Source organism: Eretmochelys imbricata, chromosome 3 (genome assembly GCF_965152235.1).
Source record: "Eretmochelys imbricata isolate rEreImb1 chromosome 3, rEreImb1.hap1, whole genome shotgun sequence".
Taxonomy (NCBI): domain Eukaryota; kingdom Metazoa; phylum Chordata; order Testudines; family Cheloniidae; genus Eretmochelys; species Eretmochelys imbricata.
Window position 1 is genome coordinate 110,460,389 of NC_135574.1, and position 21,938 is coordinate 110,482,326.

A 21,938-nucleotide genomic window follows, 5' to 3' on the forward strand; every position below is an offset into this window, starting at 1 on the left:
CTCTGGGGACTCTGAGCTCGGTCGTCGCCTCGGCTCCTGCTGGGACGTGGGGCCCCCCCGCAGACGAGTGCGGTTTGCGTTGGAGGTTGACGGCCGTGGGGGTGGGGCAGGCTTAAGTTCGTCACAGCGCGGGGGCTCGGTCCCCGCCCCGGGCCGCTGTCACCCCGCGAGGGCGCGGCTCCCTTCGGCGCCGCGCGCAACGGGCCCCGCGTTCTCTCGAAGCCGGACGCCGGCTGCGGCTGCGGCGTCCCCCCCGCCCGTGGGGGCGGCCCGCTGGAGAGGGCTGTGATCGGGTTAAATGCTGCCTGGTGTTTTACACGGGCACGTTGTTCGGTGGGACCGTGCGTGGGCCCTGGGAAAAGAGAACGTTTTAAAAAATAACTTATTGCCACTTTAAATCTGTTCCAACAGTAGGAGCTGGACTAGCTGGAATGAATTAAATTCTGCCCCCCAGGGGAAAAGCCAGGGGGAGCAGAGTGGGCCTGTAATTCGCTGCCAAAGGCGTACTTGCCTCATGCCCCGCTTCCGCCTGTGTTTTTCAAAACCCTTCTTCAAATGGTCAGCACGCAGGCCAACTCTTATTGAAGGGTCAAAGCCAGAGAAATTCTGAGCACCTGCAGTGAAGTGAATGAGAGTTGTGGCTGCTCGGTATCTCTGAGGATTTATCCCATAGCTAATAAGTGCACTGTAAGAAATACAGACTTGGACCCATGCATTTTTATTTAGAACATAAGGACTTCTTACTTTTTCTTGTTCTAAGAATAACACACAGAAGAGGTTTATATATACTACTCATTCAGTAGTATATATAAACTGAAAATGGTCTCATAATAGGAAGCTTTGCCTATAATGAATATTTGCAAGTTTGCCAACATTTACAAAAAACCTTGATCCTGCATTCAGATTCCTGTGGCGAGATCTTTGTTCCTGCATAGATCTGATTACAGGATCAGGACACAAGTATCCCATGTAGTAAGCTCAAGAAGACAGGCATGGAGCCAGTTCTTGCTATATACAAAAGCAAAAAAAAAAAAAAAAAAAAACCTTTAAATTATGCAGCAGACAACTAAAGAGATTCCCAAGGAGTTGAAGAAGTCCAACTTTCACTTATTGGCCCTGTATCTGTATTTGGGCTAGTGCACCCTATGGGAGTTTTTGTAGTCCTACTATCTCCAACTGGGAATATGAACTGAATTCCATGTCTAGTTTGAGATCAACCTGGCTAAACATTGTTAATTCTTTTGTACTGTGTGCATTTGTGTACAGCAGTGGTTTTCAACCTTTTTTCATTTGCAGACCCCTAAAAATTTCAAATGGAGGTGCAGCCCACTTTCGAAATCCTAGACATAGTGTGCAGACCCCAGGTTGAAAACCACTGTTATATGGTAACAACAACCTTTTGCAAACCCCTTAGACAAAGTCTGCAGACCCCAAGGGGTCCGCAGACCACAGGTTGAAAACCGCTGATATACAGAACTTATGCTTCCAATTTCCAGTGTGCTATGGCAGGACTTCTATTGTGATAGCGGGTCTCCTTGTTCCAACTACTTTTTTGAATAAGTAGAATAATTTTCAAGTACATGGACTTTTTGTTCATGCCCTTGGCTGATCTCACCCGTAAATGTTCAGTCCCAGAGGGGAGAATCCACCCTTGCATTAATACATTAGTGGACTTGCTCATACTCAGTGAGCTCTCGCGCTTTACTCCACCAACCAACATAATTTCCATGAGCATAGCTGCCATTTAAGGGTGATCAGGCTGGGTTTGAATCACTCACTTGGCATTCTGTGGTTACTAAAGAAAAGGTGGTACTCTGTGAGCACAGAATGCAGTGGATTCCACTGCGTCAGGGTCCAGAGGCCTGTCAGGGTTCTGCGAGTAAGCAACTGTGGAGGCAATTTTCTGCTGGCTCAGGTCCAAAATGAATGAAACTTCATTCTGGTTACTTATAAAGGGAAACGGAGAATCTATACTTGAGCCAGTATTGTTTTGCATGTGGAACTCCTATTAAAAGTCAGTGGGAAGTTGTGGTGTGAATTATGCAAAATCTAATTGAGTCTCAGGCCAAATGCCATCCAGTTCTTTCCACAAGTCTGAAATAAAAACTATGATCAAGTGTCAAGCTGTTCGGTTGTGTGTGCAAGCTCTGAGAAACTCCTGCAAATTAGTAGTTCTTTGTGAGTAAAATGTTAGAAGTTTCCAAATCTACAACTAGGTTCAAATTATTTGCCAAGAACCAGTCTTCTTACATGCCAATTGTTCCCATAAATTTTAAAATACGTAAGCTCTGTCTCAAGTTGCAAGTAGATATAAATACCCAAGTTTAGAATAGTTTTTCTTTTGCAAGAATTTGTGCATGGGAATTGGTGTGTACACCAAAAATATTTAAAGTTTTGGTGAGTGCTGTAAATATGAAAATAGGTACAAATGCTTTCAACACACATTTGCAACAGATTTACAAGTATGGAAGCATTTCCATTTAGCAAGGTGTAAAAATCAAAAGTTTTGGTATCGAATTATGCCTGCAGATCTGCACATGCATCTTCCACTGTTTGTATGCACAGATCTCAGAGGGAAAGATATATAAACAGAGACCTCATACTAAGTTTAAAATACACATCGAGGGCCAACTTTTCAAACAAAGGCACACATGATGGCACTTCACAATCCTTTCCAGCAAAGCTCATCTGCTCCTATTAAAAACATCAAACAGTAAAAATTGGGGTTCATACCATAGGATAGCAATAATACTAATACTAAGCCTCACAGCATTTGGCATACTGACATTATAAGAAAAGTGGTTTGAGAAGTTCTCATGACCGGTTAGATTTTTCTTACTGTTGCTTCAATGCATTCTGCCTTTAATCATGAAAGACCTGTTTGCTTGTAGGAAGAAAGGGTATTCTAACCACCTTCTACATTATCATTATGACTGAGTCAGGGTTCCTGCTTTCAACACAATTATTCCCATTCCCAGTTATAATAGTTAAAACTTGTAAACAGCAAAGTGCCAACTGGGTTTCTGTAACAAATCATGGCCTGTCTAGTGTTTTAACACTGTTACAGGGATGGGATTAAGTCTAGACTACTAATTTTGATCATGATGTAACCAGATCCCTTAAATCTGTCAAAAAGTGTCAAATAGCAAGATACAAAGGATTAATGCTCATCTCAAAGAATGCAGAAATTTAGTTTCTTCATGTACTTCAAAATAAAACATGCCAATGAATGAAACTTGTCTATTGAATTGGAAGAGTAGAACATTGATGACTTTAATGATCCTGCAAATGATACTTTTGATACCATCATAGTCTCTGAAACAGTAGTAGTTTAAGTGTCTGTTCCATGACTTCTACTAGTGACTCAGCATCAGCTTCAGTCAGAAACAATCTGTTTATCTTTGAGACAATAGCCAATTGGTGATTATGCCATAACAATTGGGGTGGCCTTTTGGGGTGGAGTAGGAAGAGGTGAAAAATATCTGGGTTTTTTAGGTAGGGGAAAATGACAAGTCTATGGTAAATTAAAATTCTCCAGAAATCATAATTATAGGTTCTCAGCATGCATTACTTTACCAATTGCATAATAAACTGTACTGTTTATTATGAAAATGAACAGAAAAGTGTAGCCTCATTAATCTGTGGCCTTCAGTTGAATCAAAAATAAAAATCACATGTATAAAATAAACATTAATTTGAGATTGGCACCCTATTAGGCCTCATGACCCTGGCTGTGACTCAGATCAAATATTGTAAGATAGAGGAATCAACTAATCATGATGCTACTTCTGAGTTATGAAAATGTGACATAGTCAGCTGAGCTTGCATAGGAGGATATGCTCTTCTTGACTGAAGCAAAAGTGTTCCAAAGACTCCAGTTATAACTAAAAATGCCATAAGCAATCCTCCAAGGATCAAGGTTTCAACTGCTGGAAGTTTTCCTTTATCTGGGGGGAAAAAACAGAGAGGATTTACAAAGGAATTCCCTGTCATCAAATCCATCTGACAGTATTGTTACTTGGGACAGAAGGTGTTTTTCCAGTCTTAAAGGCAGTGGTGAGCTGGAGCCGGTTCGCACGAACCGGTTGTTAAATTTTGAAGCCGGTTTAGAACCGGTTGTTAAAGGGGTGGGGAAGCTCAGGTGGGACGGACAGGATGTGGCCCATGGGACCGTCCTGTCCGTCCCACCTGAGCTCTCGGCTGAGGAGGCTCCCATGTGAATTTTTACTGACCCGGCGGCACTCCGAGCCTTCGGCGGCACTTCCGCGGCAGGTCCTTCACTCGCTTCGGGTCTTCGGCGGCGGGTCCTTCAGTGCTGCCGAAGACCCGGAGGGACTGAAGGACGTGCCACCGAAGACCCGGAGCGAGTGAAGGAACCGGTTCTTGAGCTTCTGGCAGCTCATCACTGCTTAAAGGTATAAGAATTAATTAGGATCCAATTCGGAACCAAATTTACATAGCTCTATCGAATGCATAAGCTGCAGAAGGCGGCAAAAGTGAGGGGCACCAGACTCACTTATCTTGGGGAAAGTTAGTTTGATGTGTAATGGCAGGAAGAAGGAAATCACACCTGAAACTCAGGTTCAGGCAGCTTGTTGGGGGTGAAGTGTGAATTCATGTAAGTGATCTCTCCATCTTCTACATTGCATATCATAAACCTTCACTATCTCTTCTATTTGCAGGTGGCATATGGAGGCAGCAAGGGTGGCATAGGGTGTGTTTAGTGGAGGTGAGGAAAGGATCAGGTTTCTGGTCTTGTCTTTAAATAAAACAGCAAAAAGTCTGCCCAGCAAGAGATGGATGTCCTCCTTCTCCTCCCTTTACTGATTGCTATAGTGGGGAGAAGAAAAAGAGTACTTGTGGCATATGCATCCGATGAAGTGAGCTGTAGCTCACGAAAGCTTATGCTCAAATAAATTGGTTAGTCTCTAAGGTGCCACAAGTACTCCTTTTCTTTTTGCAAATACAGACTAACATGGCTGTTACTCTGAAACCTGTTATAGTGGGGAGGTGATTATCTTGATCCCAGGGGGTCCTTTGTACTATTGTTTCAGACCTTTCAGCTATTGGCCAAGTCTTCACTCGGCCCTTTCTGAATTTTTCCCCTTCTGTCTGTCAACTGGGAAAGAATTGATTCCTTTGCTGAGAGGTTGGAGAGATGATCAGAATGGTTAATGAATTCTCTGATATAATCCCATGTGTGGCAACTGGGCTGGGCAGAGTGTTAGGGCTGGATTCGCCTTTCAGTTACACAATTTCTACAATGGTGTAACTATGGTAACTATAGTGACTTCTATGGAGTTACTCCTGATTTACAACAGGGTCAGTGACAGAAGAATCAGGCCCTCAGACTCCACCACTCTGAGAAGCTGGGTGGATGACTGAATTGGACATGGCTATTTCCAGGGGATCTCCCCAGCACAGGACAAAGATTAGCTTCTAAAGGTATATCTACACAGAAAAAAAAAAAAAAAACACCCAAAACCATGGTACTGAGTGTCAGAGCCCAGGTTGGGCTCATGCTACAGCACTAAAAATAGCCATATAGACATTCTGATTCAGGCTGTGAAGCCCAGGAAGGAGGGTGAGTTTCAGAGCCTGAGCTCCGGTCCGAGCTGTAACATCTACATGGCTATCTTTAACACCATAGTGCAAACCCCACAAACCCAAGCCTGCAGACCAGGACTCTGAGACTTGCTGCCACAAATTTTGTAGACTCAGAATTCTGCTGTGTGGACATGCCCTGAGGCTACAGAACAGTCAGATCCCCACGGTGGGCTGACTGCAGCCACATCTCCTGTGGTGGGGGCTGACCGCCAGCCCTGGCAGTTGCTCGTGCTCCAGCCCCAGGCTTCTGGTGTGACAGTGGCAGCTGCTGCTTCAGCAGCCCCAGCACTGCTCCTGGGGCAGGGGCTGACTGTCGGCCACTGCTTCGGTCCCAGGCCACTACTCTGGCCTCTGCTTCTGAGTGGGGGCTGACAGCTGCTCCAGCCTCGCTGCTGTAGCGGACTAAAGCCAAATAAGTCATGGGAGGTCCACTGAAGTCATGGAAGTAAGTTAAAGCAACATAGATTGACTTAATCACATAAATAAGAAAACACATATTTATGGTTTCCATCACAGCTCATAGGGCCATTGACTTCTCTGGGAGTTTAAGGTTTTCAGAACCATCCAGGAACTGGCACATAATAAAAATTAATATGCATTGGGCAAGGAAGCTAAGTTGTCTGTGGTATGCATGAGTTTGAATTTCTTGGATTTTGTGTGTTTAAATTTTTTTTTCCTGTTAATGGAATATTTGACATTTTTAACATTTAAAATATACCAAAATGGATCACACCAGGCTACATAAAACATTTGAAACATGGCTTTATACGTTCAATTTAAACATTGAAACATGGCTTCATAAATCACTTACTTATGTTAGCTTCTCCATCATCTTCCAGCTTTCGCTTGATGGGACCATAAGAGACTGTGTGAGTAGGAAATGGTGTAGTTTCTCTTTTATTCCTGGTTATTCTACCATAATTAGTACAATTCTGATAAAAAAGAGATTGCAAACAGTAAGTGTCCATGCCTATATTCATACATGCTCCACAAAGGGAGGTCAAGTAATTCACACTTAAAACTGTTTGCCTGATAAACACAGGCCTCTGATTAGATGAAGGAGCAACAGAATAGAGCAATGCTGTGAATAGAATAATGTTTGAGATGAGCAGAGTCATCTTGCTCCAAGAGAGGGCAGTGATAACCATACACACACACATCATATACTCAATACTTAAGACAGAGCTTGTCCTGAAGTCCAAAGCAGGAGTAGCTGCTATTCAGGAGAGTCATAGTGGAACACAAACCCTTATCATGTAGGTCACTGGCTCAAATTCGGGTCAGGTCAGTAGTGACCTGATCTTGCAGACACGTGCATGTGCTTCTCTTTGCTGAACCATAGTGTCATTAAACTCAGTGGGGTTACCTGTGAGCAAAGCTAAATTGTTACCATCTGGTGGCTGTTCAGTGACCTGTTAGAAATGAATTTGGTAGGTTCAATTTTAGTGGACAAGAGTCCATATTACAAGAAAAGAAACCCTCACCTGCACAATGGTACTAACTGGGACCTTTTATGCCTTTCTCAGCAAAAAGACAAAGGACTGAATAGACTTGGAGATAGAACTGCCCTCTCACCCCCTCACCCCCAATTTAGTGTTAGGGAAGCATGGGAAAGTTTGCTAGCTGCTGATCATTCTGTACTTATTCTGTGGATAAATTGGAGTGCATTTTCCTCGGCTGCCAATCTTTTACAAGCACCAAAATCATTTAGAAAAACAAGACTCTCTCAAATTTATGTGTTCAAGACAAGCTATCATCTAAGAATAAATTTGCAATGATCTATTCATATGTGTATATATGTGTGTGTTTCTATGAACAAATCATTGCAAATAGATATATTCAGGAACAACAACAGAGAGAGGAAGTAATAGGATTCAAACCTGGACATTTGATCACAAACTACAGGGTTCTTGTCTGATACCTTAATGCATAATTTCTAGCTGTACTTACATTTCAGGTCTGGTACCAGGTCCTCTAATAAAGTACTGGATACAGAAGTAAATTGAAAGGTAGTTTCTAGACTGCAGAATACTAAGCATTGGGGTAATAGTTAAAAGTTTGGGGGGTTGTGACAAGCCCCTGAACCCACTTAAGCACCTACTCACTTTGCAGACTTGTGTTCTTATTTCTTTCTCTCAAATATTAACAGGTATGGCTAAAGAAAAAGGTCCATATTAGCTCAGTGCAAAGAAATGCTATTCTTTAGCAGAGCCTAATCCCATAGAGGGCAATTTTATATACATGGCAAGAAAGCACAACTGTGGTTTAACTTTTGGTGCATTGCAGATGCAAAGGATAGTTGCTGTTGCAGTAAGAATGGGTTGGCACTGCAGAAAGCTCAAGCGGATAAATCACAAGTGGAAAAATCAGGGGCACGTCTGCCAGTTTAATAAAAGACACTGGGCTCTCAGTACAAAACACTGACACCTCCAGAAGTGAGTAATACTGCTGGGAAGGAGACGTGGCCGGGGTAGCAATAGCACAATGATGCACATATTTAAAAATATTATTTTGGAAGGTCCTGCACATCCAGAGGGGACAATTTTCAGATATTAATAAATTTGACCTTTCTCATTTTATACCCCAAAATAAACAATGAGCTTGATCCATCCAAAATGATCCTACATGGCTGCTGTCCCATGGAAACTGTACAGGACCTTTAGTCTCTGCAATCATGGAAGATAATCTCTAGTCTGAGGAAGAAATGTCCCCTTTCCTGCAGTCACAGGTCAAATCAGTCATCCTGTACTTTTGCCTTTCCGAGGACAAAATTAGAGGCTTCTCCCAGCCCAAGTACTGTATTGGCATTCTAGTTCTTGGGGATGACAGGGAATCTCACATTCTTGTGGGAGACTGGGTTCTTTCCAGCACTCAGTAATCTGGACGGGGAGGAGGCTTAAAAGGTTTATATATCTGAATAGCTGTACAGTGTGGGAGACAAGAATTTTAAAAACAAGGATCAGGATTCAAGAAACCTTCTGCATCCATAACAAAACAAAGATCAGGAGGCAGAAATTCTACCCTTTCACTCCCTTGCAACACACTGGGGACTGGACATCCAGGTCAGCTGCAGAGACAAAAATAAAACTCTGTTCATTGGTTGGGCTCTGAGCCCATCAATCCCTCCACTCACAGCTGTGCAGGGAAGTTACTAGGGCTGTAGTTATCCCCTCATTGTGCTGCGAGAGATTTGTGAATGTCCTGAGTCATGGGAGTTGTGCAGACCTATAGAAAGAGGGCTGGCTCATTGACAGAAGTCCGCTTCCTCCTGGGTACATCTACAATGTGCAGCCACAAAGCCTTTACTTAAAGGCTTCTATTGCAGGCTGACTTTTCTGCTGAGGAACTGGGATCCACATCCTCCCAACTTTTGGGTTCCCAGCCCACATAGGCATTTTCTTCTGGGTCAGGCTTTAAAAGATCCCAATCCATATATTAGACTACCAGCATGCACAATTTCATCCTGTTCCAAAACCTGGAAAAACTGGTTTCAGAATAGCAGCCGTGTTAGTCTGTATCTGCAAAAAGAAAAGGAGGACTTGTGGCACCTTAGAGACTAACACATTTATTTGAGCATAAGCTTTCGTGAGCTACAGCTCACTTCATCGGATCAAATAAATGTGTTAGTCTCTAAGGTGCCACAAGTCCTCCTTTTCTTTTTGCTGAAAAAACTGGTTAGCAGTAAAGGACTGCAAAAATCTACCCAACACCAGAGGCCAAATTCAGGCTTGGCGTAAAGGGATTCAACTGCAATGGAGGTTGAACTATGCTATTTCCCTATGGAATTGCACTTTGTTATACTGGGTCTGAATTTGGTCCCAGATATTTAAGGCCTGATTCTCTTCTCACTTACATCAGCTTTACGTGTGGGTACGTCTATTGACTGCAATAGATTTACTCCGATTTACACCAGTATACGTGAAAACACATTACAGGTCAAAAGAGGTTGGGTTTTTTTTTAAGGGCAAGTGTACACTGTTTTCTGGGCATCTTATAAAAACCAGCCTACATAACAAGGTGCGTAGCAACAAATGACACATGTATCAGGAAACAGACGCATACCCTAAATTGTCTATGGCAGATTTTACTTATGCTGAACTACTGTCTTGTGTGACTTTCAGACAAAGCATCTGGTTTTATTTGAGTCAATTTCCAAAATGTCATACTGACTTCTTCCTTAAAAAGAAAAGGAGTACTTGTGGCACCTTAGAGACTAACCAATTTATTTGAGCATAAGCTTTCGTGAGCTACAGCTCACTTCATCGGATGCATACTGTGGAAACTGCAGAAGACATTATATACACAGAGACCGTGAAACAATACCTCCTCCCACCCCACTGTCCTGCTGGTAATAGCTTATCTAAAGTGATCACCAGCAGGAGAGTGGGGTGGGAGGAGGTATTGTTTCATGGTCTCTGTGTATATAATGTCTTCTGCAGTTTCCACAGTATGCATCCGATGAAGTGAGCTGTAGCTCACGAAAGCTTATGCTCAAATAAATTGGTTAGTCTCTAAGATGCCACAAGTACTCCTTTTCTTTTTGCAAATATAGACTAACACGGCTGTTACTCTGAAACCTGACTTCTTCCTTGATTTCTTTCTTTGCTTAATATGTCATCCTGGTAGCTTTTCAGATGTAATTCTTGAGGAAATAAACCAACGTACAAAGCCTTGTTATGCTTATGAAGCTGCTGTTAATGCCTAAACATCTACCATCAAAAATCATTCACACTGATATTGCATTCTGTGCCATAATGTCGGACAAGTACTGAGCAAGCTGTACTGTATCTTCCTTTATGATATCAAAAAGATTTCTCTCCTGTTCTGTATTGTGAACAAAGATATAATCAATCTCCTTGCTAATAATATAAAATTCAACTGCATGGACAGTTTTAAGAACAGTGTGGTTCTGAGGTGGAATTTTGTATTGCTCCCCTTAGAAAACTTGTCTTCTATGTCACCAGCCCATAAATTGTCAGCTGAACGCTGGTAAATGTCACTTAGTTATAGCTCCTCTAGGATCAACTAATATTTCATGCTTTTTCTTACCACATTATATTATCACATGAAACGGATGCAAACTCTGCTATATGTTTTGCTACCATACTGACATGTCTGAATTAAGCTGTAAGCTTCCAGCAGCAGGGCCCTCATCTTCGATATGTGTTTGTACAACATTGGTTACATTGATGGTGCTCTAAAAATAATATTATAAATCAGTCCAAACTATGTGACCTTGCTCAGGCAAAACACTCTTTGATGTCAATGGGAATTTTGCCTCTGGAAGGTCTGAATAAGGACCACAGGACAACAGTAATTAATATAGCACTTCACATTTGAAAATTGCTATACAAATATTAATTTCTCATGACAATGCTGAGAGTTAGGCAAGTGTGATGGCGTTCAGGGACACGATGTTGTCCTTAGGGAGCACGGAGATAAACTCAGCTCCCCCTCCCTTGTCACAGGGTGGAAGGATTTAAAAATGGTCTACTTGGGAGATGGGGGCTGGAGGGGGGGATGCCAGTGGGAATCAAGTCCACAACCAGAGTTGGAGAACTTGGCTGAAACTCTGGTGGAGAGAGTTTTCTGTTACTCTTTTTTATTTGGTTAACTTGATTTGATTTCTGTTTATAAACATTATCCTTAAATAAAAACCACGTTGACTGCTCCTGGGTTTTGTTTCTGTTTAGTCATTCGACCAACTTGCGCTAAGGATTACTATTCTAATTTTGCAGGGGAAGTGGAGGCAGAGGGCTATGTGTCTTGCTCAAGGCCACACATCAAGTAAATGATAGAGATTAGAATTTAGGAGCTCCTGATTTCCAGACCTGTACTCAGTCTACTAGACCACATAGTTTCTCCAGTTTGGCCCAACAATAATAATAATAATTAATTAATAACCCCACCCCAATCCTCATGCACACATGGATATATACAAAACTTACTGGCTTGCAAACAGCTGCTCTACTGTGACAAATCTGAACTGTGCAGTGTAGAAAAATGTCATTGTAAGAGATGCCAACAAACTTGAACATCTGGATCCTAAACATTGCTTCTGCACCTTCGCCATTCATTATTACTGACAGTGTTTCATCTTTGACAACTTGGGAGCAGCTATGTAGGATAAAAGATATAAAATAATTAGATCCAAGGGTCATAAATCTTTGGCATTCATCTGTGTTATATCAGACACTAGAGGAGATTTAGCCAAACAGCAGAGTCTCAGTTTGATGACTGATCTTGTTTGTGCGTCCCTCATATTACTCAAGGTTAGAGCTGGTCAGAAAAATGTCTTTGCAACCAAAATAAAAAAAAATTGCAGAATAATTTGTTTTGATACACTTTTTTGAATTTTTATTGTTACAAAAACTTCAAAACAAAAAAATTCATTTAGAAAAAGCTTCAGATCTGTTTGTTTTCAACCCTCCCCTTCTCTCATCTCTAAAACTATTCTTCCCTATTCTCACCCCCCCCCGCATTTTTCCAGTGGGGAAAAAAGCAAGGAAATGTGAGTAAAACACCCATTCTTCTAAGTTTTACTGTCATCCCCCTTTTCAAGTGCATAAAATAGGGAAACACTAAAAGTAAGAGGAAAAAGAAAATATCTAAATGATTTTTTTAATTCAAAATGAATTGAAACATTTAATTGCATTTAAAAAATTTTAATTGAAAAAATTCCTCAAGCCTAATAAAAATTGTTGCAGGTAGTTGGCTTCAATATAAACACCTTCACAATGTGAATGTATCAACCCCAAAGGGTAGGAGAGTAAGGCACCTAAACTACAACCTTAATGATGCACAGCAGTGCCATTTTGAATTGAAATATTTTGAGTTTTGGCCAAAATATTTTGGTTTTTCAGGTGTTAAAGTTTTTCAATGAAACATTGAAATTACCTAAGGATAGGAGAAACTTTTAATAAATATTTTGTTTATTTGAAAACCCAGTTTTCCATTGAAAAAGAGTTTTGATGGGCATTATTCAACTAGCACTAATGTGGGATTCTTTTTATTTGCCTTCTGGTTTCTGAGACATTAGGGTACACTTGAGTCATGTTTTCAAGATTTTTTCCGCAACCATGAGGGCTAGAAAATTTCTCTTTTTTTAAATGATAGCTGAGATTTTCACATTGTCCCTTCACTTCAGGAACTGCAGTTTTAAGAAAAATACCAAATAGAGCAAGTCTAACAATAAAATTGCAAAAGTTGGCAACACTGAGATTCCTCAAATGCAAACTATGAACTTAGAAATTTGAGTATTCACACCAGAACCTTGTTACTAAGAGTTGCTCTCATCCAATCTAGGAACAGAAATAATAGCATGTGATCTACATGTCCAGTCAAAACTAAACGACACAATTTTAATTTCAAATATCAAATAATTGCAGGGCTTAAAACAGCGCAGGAGAGGGCTGTGGCTGGAAGCAAGCAGTTCCCAGGCTGATTGGGAGAAGCAGGCTCAGCTGTGTGCAGATGGCCCTTATAAGAGGACAGTGGGCCAGGAGCAGAGAGTCCTCCTCTAGCTGAGGAGGGAGAAGGACCTAAGGGTGCCTGGAGTGAAGCAGGGTTGGGGAAAGGCTTGAGGAGCTGCGGCGCTCCAGGCCTGTAACTCCGCAGGCTGCACGGCCTACTCCAAGGCCTACAGGGTTGCAGGAAAGGCAGCAGGTCAAAACCTCCCTTGCCTATGATGACTGGCTTGTACAGACTGCAGTCGGCCCCAGTGAAAGGGGGCTAGATGGTGACTGGCAGTAGCCCATAGGCTGAGGCAAGGTGGGGTTAGAGGGTGGGGGTTCCCCAGGGAGGGGAGACCCAGAAAGGTAAAAGGGCACTGGGATCCAGGAGGGACATGGGCGCCAGCGGAAAGCAGGACACCGGCCTGCAGAGGGCGCTCCGGAGGCTGGACGAGCTAATTCCCTGAGACACCAGCAGGAGGTGCTGCAGGGGTGAGTCGCCGCCCCGTGACATTACCATTCCATCCAACAATGGAAAATAAGCACATTAACTTGGTATTTCTGCTAAAATTATCATCAGTGGAAAAAGCTAGTGTATTTAAACTGTTCTCAGTCTTCACTGTCACCACCCCACAGAGATGAATTACAGAAATTTATGCTACTTACATTACAAGCTGTGTGCAGACTCAAGCAGATCTCACATGATTGGTTTACATTTAGCTCACACGTGAAAAATTTTTCCTTCCCAACTGTATGGTATAGTGTGACATTTTGGGAATCACCCAGACTGGTAATATTGTGTTTTGTTTTTAAATGAAATCTTAGATTCTGGAATATAATTGCATGGGAATTTAAAATGATGTAACAATTTACATGACTGCATAATCACATTATACACAGGGCCCAGCTAATGTACTTTTAGAATGATGCATCTACTATGTATGCTGGGATACAAACCTATCTTCTATAAAGGAATATTGAACAGCATGAGAAGGATTCTTTGTTGGTGTAGACCAGCAGTTTTCAAGCTGGATTATTAAATGACCTGGAACCTGCCAGAGGACAGAAAAAGAAATCTGCATTCTTATCAGATTCATTATCTTCAACATATAATATTCTCACCACCTACTAGGTGCTTGTGACAAGCTCAAAATACATGAAGGATGAAACCAATAGTTAGACCTTCTTCAGATGACAAGAACAAAATATCAGGACACATGGGGGGGGCAGCCACAGGCTCACCGTCCCCCCCACCCCCTCAGGGCTGGAAAGCCAGAGTGCCGCTGAAGCCACACACACACAAAAAGTCGGAGTGCCACCGAAGCAAAATATTGGGACAAATGGTGTCCTGACGGTACATGGGTCAGGATGCACGACAAACAACAAAATTGGGACTGTCCCGATATTTAATCGGGACATCTGGTCACCCTAGTTAGATCAAATTGGTTACACTATGTCATGGTTCAAACTCTCCAACAGAGGTTGTGTTGTTGAGACCCCTTTGCATCCACTTGAAGCATTTCCGCATCAACTTTCAAACTTCACTGAACTATGGGGGCGGTCAAGGAAATTATGTGTGTGTGGGGGGGGAAGGGGAGTAGAAGAAAAATGGGGGACATAGAAGGACACACTGGTTTGTCTTAATCCATCCCCACAGGATCTCCAGTTCAACAGGCCTTCTCAGGTCCACCAGAATGAGAACTCCTCTCCCAAATGAAGTTCTCCAGAAGGAGCTATCTCCAGAGTTAAACTTGTAGCTCCTTCTTGAAACATCCTGAGCTGCAAGCATCCGCATCTCCAGGATCTCCTCCCTGTAATAAGGGCTGGGACATGGTGGTAGGGGACAAGATGAGGGGGAGCTTTGCAGCTGAACAGTGCTACCAGCTCCAGTCCTTTCTTCTGGCAGATTATTTCTCTGGTGAACTGCCCATAATTCACTATAGATGAAGGTCTGATAGACCCTTGGTCAGACTGGGCTTCCGTAGGCTTTACAGCCACAAAAGGGTGGGGATAGATTATGGGGGCATTATACATAAATGGGGGGATGTAGCTGTAGGCAGGGAGTGTAGATGGTGAAGGGTATGAATGGGGGCGGATATGGCAAGGGGCTCAGAGGTTGTTGAACAGGCTGGAGAACAGAGCTGAAGAGGTAGGCTGAGTGGAGGAGCTCTTTGACTCTCACCCCCATCCCCTCTGACCATTGGTTCCTAGCGCTGCTAAAGAGACCAGTTCCCTGGCCCCAGTGGACAGCCTTGCTCCCTTATTCCATAGGCCTCTGTCCAACCACACCATCCAAATCCATTCCATCCAGAAATTTTTTTCCTTACTACCCCTTTATTTTATTATCTGTTTTAAAGGATCAAAATAAATTATCATAAAAATGCCTAATGACTGAAATGTTTCCTTTTCTGTTCCTTCTCTCCCTTGTTTGGTTAACTATCAGAAGGTCTCTGTTATACTCACTGTGAAGACCAATGGTTGTACAGATGCTTGCCTTCACTTTCTCGGCACTGTGCCTTCACCTGCAAGGGTTTAATCAAGGAATCAAGTGTATTAGGTACCATATTGACTTTGACAAAGATGTTATCCTCTAGGGTTAGAAAGGGAACAGTAGTCCACATATCCTCAAAATTTGGGTCCTTGTACAGCATCATTGAGACAGAAAAATTCCCATCTTCTGTGTTCAGTGTAATGGTTCTGTAAACAACAGTTCAGATCAATCAATCAATTAAAATGGCACACACGTTATCATGAGTGTATGCAAAAGTAAAGCTAAAACATTTTAACTGCCATGGTTGAAGTGTTTATTAAAGTCTGCACTACAGAGAAGCAGCAAGGTGCCTGGTGATCAGGTATAACCAGTTAGATTACTACACTCAATGGCTTGACTCACCATGGGGCAGACCCTGTCCCACACCCTTTGGCTGCTTAACATCATGACAGTAGTGCTGGTTGGAAAATCTTTGACAGAACCATTTTCCGTCAGAGAATGCATTTGACAATGTTGCAACATCCCATTTTGACATTTTCAGAATGAAGCATTTCTATTTGGAAATGACTTTTCATTTCATTTTGTATTCTATTATAATGGCAAATAAAAATAATGACAAAATCCAAACAAGATGAAATGGGTTTTTTTCAGACTTTTCTTTCACTGAGAATTTTCAAGAGTCTACGGATTTCCTTCCTAATTTAGAATGAAGGGACAGAATGCTTCACAAAATGGAATTTGCATTCTGCCATACAGCTCTACTCTCCAGTGATGCAAAACAGCTATAAAGCCAATGGATCTGACTCACTGAGGACTTTCCCTAGCCAGGGGAATCCTCAGATGGTCTGAGCTGCTCTACTGGTTCCTATGCCGCTATCTTTCTGCTTAGTGCAAGGGGGTGTAAGCCCTAATTATCTCTGACTGCCAAAATGATTCTTTGGGGCCATTGATAGCCAGGCGTAAGTTCGAGCAGCCTCTGATCTTCTTCAGTTTATGACAGAATCTGGCCCACCCCATGGTTGTCTCCAGGACGAGGTTAGCATAGAGGTTAGCATAAAGCTACCTTTGCATCCCCACTTCAATGGTCTTGCCCTGATAGGGTGACCAGATGTCACAATTTTATAGGGACAGTCCTGATATTTGGGGCTTTTTCTTATATAGACACCTATTACCCCCCACCCCTGTCCTGATTTTTCACACTTTCTATCTGGTCACTCTATGACCTGAAAACAGGTTAGTCAGATTTGGAGATCTGGGCCCATGTGTGCAGACTCCACAGTACTCTAGCTAAGACTCAAACCATGGCTATCATAATACGAGCCAGGAAGGCCAAGCCAGTATGAGTTGTGAAAGTGTGTCTGAGCTAGAAATAATTCTTAGTGTCTCTTACAGGGATTCCTCTATTTTTTTCACGCTAGTGTTTCTGGATTTTTCCCTTTTGCCTTCAGAGGTCCTCTTGTTTCAGGAAACAGAATCAATTATTTTAAAATAACAAAAAACAGGCTGAAAGAGAATATTAGTTTAAAAGCATTCTTTTACCCAGGGTGGTGCTGGGGCCCTGTGCTGCTGATGCTTCTGTCTTTCAGAAGACACACAAAACTGAGGCCCAAAGTTAGAGGCTCAACTCTAATGCAGCAAAGCACTCATTACAAGCTCAAGTCTGACTGAAGTCAATGGGACTTGAGCACAAGTTAAAAATTTGCTATATGTTTAAGTGCTTTGCTGAATTGGGGTCCTATCACGGTCATTTTTCACAAGAATAGGGCTGTTAACCCCAGTGTCCTGGCCAGATTCCATCTCTGGTATTTAGGGGTGAATTAATTAATCTAGGCCCAGATCCACTTACACTCTGGGGTTACTCTGACAGCTGAGAGTGTGTTCATGCATGCCAGATGACCCAGTCATGCCTCCCATCTGTTGCTGGTACCTCCCCTATCTTGGCTGACATTGTGCCTTGTGGCCCCAGAATTCATTTCTCCTTCTCTGAGTTCTGGGCTGGGAGTAGATGGGTGACCAGCAGCAATCAGCTGTGCACCATAATGCCAGTAGCATACTGAGGCAGTGATTCAAGAGCTCCTCAGTTGGTGATTTAGTAATTCGTATTAGTCAGTGATTTAGTAATTTAGTAACAATTTGTATTACTTTAGTACCCAGAGGCTCCATTGTATGGACATAAAGAAAGACAACCCCTGCTCTGAAGAGCTTACTGTGTAAAACAGACAAGACAAAGGAAGTATTATTAGCCCTATATTTTAGTTTAACAAATGAGCAGCTGCGGCACAGAGAGATTAAGTGATTTGCCTTAAATCAAAGTCCATTACAGAGCCAGGGACTGGAAGGAAATCTCCAAATCCCAGTCCAATGTCCTAGCCAAAAAAAAAAGCCGTCCTTCCTCTCAATAAATGTGCCCCAGCCAATATTACTGAATATTATGCAGCCTGGTTCTGGATGAAATGAGCTATGTAATACTAGACAAATGAGAAGTGCGTATACCTTCTGGCTTAATTTGCCTTTGTTCTCAATGGTGCTTTATGCAGGGCAATTTTAATAGTATAAGCTAGAAAACAAAAACAAAAGGAGTTACCTGATGTCAACACTGATTTTATTCTCTCCGTTAGGCTGTTGCACCATGTAATTAACAGGGTATCGGCAAGCAAATGTGATATTGATAAAGGTCCTTGTAATTATATCAGAGAAGTTGCTTTGTATAGTGTTGATGAAAACAATGTGTGCACCATCAGAATCCTGAAAGATAATACAAAATATAGAGAGTTGTTGCTATTTCTGTATAAAGAGCCTAATTTGCTTAATACGCTGGACACTTAGGGATGCATGTATCACTGTACATTCTGGAACTCCATTCAAACTAATTATTATTTATTAGTTAATTAAGTCTATGGCACAGTACAAACATACACCACTTGACAGCTCCTGCCCAGAAGACCTTACAATCTAAAGGTATGGTCCTGCCTCTGCATTCAGATATGGTAGTAGGTGTGTGGTAATGGATATGCAGGACTTGGAGATATGACTGTCATCATACAAGGAGACCCAGTAATAGACTCGTAAAAGACATGCGTAGATGGAGTCATGGCAAGCTGTGTATAGACATATGATAAAGAATGTTCATGGAGGTGGAGCGCTAGGTGTGTGTGAAGACCTTGTAATGCCTGGAGGCAAACCACGATTGTAAGCAAGGAAGTGCATGTGCTCCCGGAGGCAAATTAATGAGTGTGGAGGTGAGCCAACCATGTGAATAGAGCTGTGGCAATGAGTATGCCTTTTGTGGTACACATGTTTGATTTTTGTAACAAAACAAGCTCACTAACATTATAAAAGTTTTTGGCCAGATGTTGGTTTTTGCTTTGCACAGCATTAGAGGGCAATATGTTCTATTCTCTCCAAAGATGTCAGCTATTAAGGGAACCTGCTTTTAACTAAACCATTCCATACTTGACAGGGGATTGTATCTGTTTTCCCCCACAATAGCTGTAGAACTGTTCTTGTTTGTGTGTTCATTCAATAATCAAATACTGAGAATCTGAAAGGTGATGTCAAATTCAAGGAAAGCAATAATACAAAATACAAAAATCTTGTGCTACCTTATTGCTTTGCTCATCCTTCACGTTTGAATGTTCCAAATGTTGTTTTAGTTAATATTGCACCAAGGCTACTTATGTGTAACTTCTCTGGACTTGAGTGGGAGTGGCATTCATGTAACCAAGGGCAGAATTTGCCCCTTCTAGTCTTAATAAATGTAAAAGACCTGGATCACATCCAGTGATTCATCTAGTCCAGTGTCCTCGCTCCCCAGATAAAGAACTTTTTAAAAACTGGGTGTCACATAGAGTACTGTAAAATTTTTACAAATTTAGGGCCAAGTATCTACAACTCCCATGGAAGTCAGTGGGAAGTGCATCCCCCATATATGAGAATAAAATATGGCACATAATATTTTACCTAAACTCTGTCTTGTGTTTTAGCTGTATTTTCTTTCTTACGGTTGCTGATTATAAAGGAAAAAACACATAAACCCATGTAATCAGCCGTATCATCCTTCTGAATCACTCAATAATCTCATCTCTGTGCAAATAACTGGCTTCCCAGTTATTTCCACAGAGATGTAATACTGTGCAAGAGGAGACTGGTTAGAAAGGGAAATGTCTAGGTTTACACATTCATACAATATCAGGGTAATGGATCATCTGATGGGGACATTAGAAAAAATATTATGGGCTTGATTCTGCTCTCACACCAGTATATATTGGGGGTAACTTCGCTGCAGTCACAGGATTAAGATGGTGTAACTGGAGTAAAGGAGAGCATGATTGGGATCTACATTTTAAAAACACAGAACAATGCACCTTCAGTGAAGCAGTTTTAATCTGACCAGAGTGGTTTTTTTTTTTTTTTTTTTTTGAATGTGGTTAGGTGCTAGAAATTATCAGACCCACAATACATTGGAAATTAGAGACAAAGGTATTTGAGGAACTTTTTGTAAAGAAGCATCTTTGATTTGAAACTCAGAAATTTAATTGATACCTATTACTTTTACAATGGTCTGTTAATTGTAATTCATGTTAGATTAATAATTTTACTTATTAGTCCAATAAATGTAATTGGAGAAAGTTGCTACTTCTCCATCAAATTCTTCCTTGCATTTTCCTAATACAATTCTGTTGATGTCTAAGGGGTTGCATGGGATTTTATTCATGGCAGAATTTGGCATTTTATTATTGCTGGGGCTTTCCAACCTAAACTGCATATGTACAGCAAATCTTTGCAATTGCCTGTAATAAGACCTGTTCAGATGCACCTCTGGCAATATGAGCTTTTTGATCAGTGACAGTTAAAGTATAACTTCCCTGTCAGCCATTAACACATTAAGCGTTAGTAATATTTTTACTAGTGAGCCCACATTACTACTAATAATAATTCAGACTACATGTATGATTGGTGTTAGTGCTACAATGTTCTAGGAACTCTTTATGGCAGCATCAGTCTTGCTGAATGTCTGAGAGAATAACAAGAAACTAAGACTGAGTAGCAGCAATGGAACATGCAGAGAAAATACCGAATTGTTTGATTCAGAGTTAAACATTTGAGTTATTCTGCAGTTGCAATCTACCACAGCTGTAGCACACAGAAACAAACATGGCATTCAAAGGAGGTAATACAACTACTTCACAACAACAGCCTCTTGTGCATATTACCATTCTAGTCCCACAGTCTGCGAAATTGGTTTTAATGCTGAATACATAGAAGCTTCCTGTCTCAGTACCATGGCATTCTGGGTCATTGAGGTGTAAATCAGAGATCTGGAATGAAATGATCATTTTTTGTACAATTTATCACACTTGTAGCACCAGTTTATTTAATCACTACCTAATCTATACAACATCCTGGGTCTTAAGACATAATGTTTCACCATCAGATAGTAAAACAAAGAGGAGACTATTAATCTTAACTACACAGAGTAAAAAAAACAAAAACACCCCCGCCAACCGGATGACCAGACTCTTTAAAAAAAGAGCCTGATTCTGCTCTCACACCAACGTAGGTGAGATCAAAATCAGGGTCTAAAATACTATGGGCCAAATTATGGCTCTGAGGACCAGTGGAGCACAAGACTTTCAGCATGTTACAGGGTGACTGTGGAATGCTTTCAGGGTGCTGGGGGACAGAGAGCTGAGCAGCAGCAGCAGTTGTTATATCTGTTCTACAGACGGGGCAAGTGTTCCCTGAGTAATGCTCTGCTGGCCCAGGGCCCTGATCCAGCATTGCTCTAACGACCCAGGGCCATGACCACAATCTCTCTGGGGCATACAGCACTGCAGGAAGTCAGGCAGAAGCATTGTAGCTGTTTCTCACAATGTCATACTAGAGAGCTGGGGAGGATCAGTTTCTTGTGTTTTCTCCCCTCTAATCTTCCACCCCTGCCCAGTGCAGGCATAACAAAACCCTGTGAGTTTGATTTAGATGACTCCAATGTAAACTTTGCTCCTTTTTTGTTATGGCTTGTGCTGCCAGCATGCCTGACTTTTCATGCCAATTTATGTGTTGTCAGCTGAAGGCAGGCGAGTAAGTCTCTCAGTTCTCATAGCAGTTCCAGGAAAATGGTGGCAAAGAATACGGCAAGACATTACCATACATATAATCTTTTCACACCTCTCTGCCTGCCCCACTCCAGTCACTAAGTAGACCAATCCATCAACAAGTAATAAAAAGCAACAAATGTGAACATAGTTCTCGTAATGACTCAGCAAATTATGCAGCAAACTGAAAATATCTTAACTGCCATCAAATTTCTCTTCCAGTGTTGCTGAAACATGCAAGCATTCTGCCTGAATAATGATGGAAGAGACTCTTTAAAAGGGTAACCTGAATCT